The 1,272-nt window shown below is 47.0% G+C and overlaps 1 non-coding gene across 1 annotated transcript; it reads right to left on the bottom strand.

Moving 5' to 3' along the window:
- Positions 1–290: 290 nt before the first annotated feature.
- On the bottom strand, positions 291–397 carry LOC125593544. The gene has a single exon (XR_007329447.1). It is a non-coding gene; the product is annotated as a small nucleolar RNA R71 (small nucleolar RNA).
- Between the last annotated feature and the right edge of the window lie 875 nt (positions 398–1,272).

Below are 1,272 nucleotides of genomic sequence, written 5' to 3'. Positions count from 1 at the left end.
CCAACAACTTTGAGGTCAAGTCAGGACTCCTCAACGTGATCGAGAACAACAAGTATCATGGCTTGGCTCTGGAGGACCCATTTGATCACTTGGATAGGTTCGACAGCTACTGTGGGTTGTCAAAAACCAATGGTGTGTCCGAAGATGCCTTAAAGCTCAAGCTATTCCCTTTCTCTTTGGGGGATAAGGCACGTCAGTGGGAGAAGTCTCTACCCAGCCACTCTATCACCACTTGGGATGAGTGCAAGAGAGCATTCTTGGAGAAATTCTTCTCATCCTCAAGAACTGCTAAGCTGAGAAATGAGATCTCCAGTTTCCAACAGAAGAACTTGGAAGGATTCAGTGAAGCCTGGGAGAGATTCAAGGGCTACCAAGCTCAATGCCCACACCATGGTTTCTCTAAGGAGAGCTTGCTGAGCACATTCTACCGTGGTGCTCTTCCTAAGTACAGGGCCAGACTGGATACAGCTAGCAATGGGTTCTTCTTGGGGAGAACTGAGGAAGATGCAGAGGAGCTGGTTGACAACATGGTAAAGAGTGATGCAGTCTACAGTGGAGACCACGACAGAAGCAGTCGAACAGATGATAAGCAGACGAGGAAGGAGTTGAAAGCTCTACAGGATAAGATAGACATCCTCCTTGCTGATAAAGCCACACAAGAGCAGCTGCACTTTGTTGGTAACCCAAGCCAAGATACACCACCTGTTGTCCATGAGGTTGAGGGTTTGGAAGGTCAGGAAGACCTGTGTTTCATCAACAACAATGGTAGCTGGTACAAAAAAGAGCCCAACTTTCAGTACAACAACTACCAACAGAAATCCTACCCCAACAACCAACAGAGTGGTTATCCGCCTCGAAACAACCAGCAAGGCAGCTATCAACCTCATCAAAACCCCTCATCTGGTTCCTCTGCTCCTCAAGAGAGCAGCACTGACACCCTGCTGAAACAAATCTTGGAGTCTCAGACTAGAAGTGAGAAGCATGTTGGATATGAGTTGAAAAACCTTCATTCCAAGATTGATGGAAGCTACAATGAGCTCAACAACAAGTTCTCACATCTTGCTTCTACAGTCAAGAATTTAGAGAATCAGTTTGCTTCCATGAACACTCACCAGACTCGCCAGCAAGGATCTCTACCTGGAAAATCTGACCAAAACCCCAAGGAGGCCAAAGCTATCACCCTTAGGAGTGGTAAGCAGTTACCTCCTACAACCCTCACCAGGGATGCTGAGAAACTAGGTGAAGAGGTGGCCATCAACTTAGATGATGAAG

The sequence above is a fragment of the Brassica napus genome, chromosome C9 (assembly GCF_020379485.1).
Source record: "Brassica napus cultivar Da-Ae chromosome C9, Da-Ae, whole genome shotgun sequence".
Taxonomy (NCBI): domain Eukaryota; kingdom Viridiplantae; phylum Streptophyta; class Magnoliopsida; order Brassicales; family Brassicaceae; genus Brassica; species Brassica napus.
Note: the sequence above shows the minus strand (reverse complement) of the source record. Positions and strands in the feature narration are given on the sequence as shown.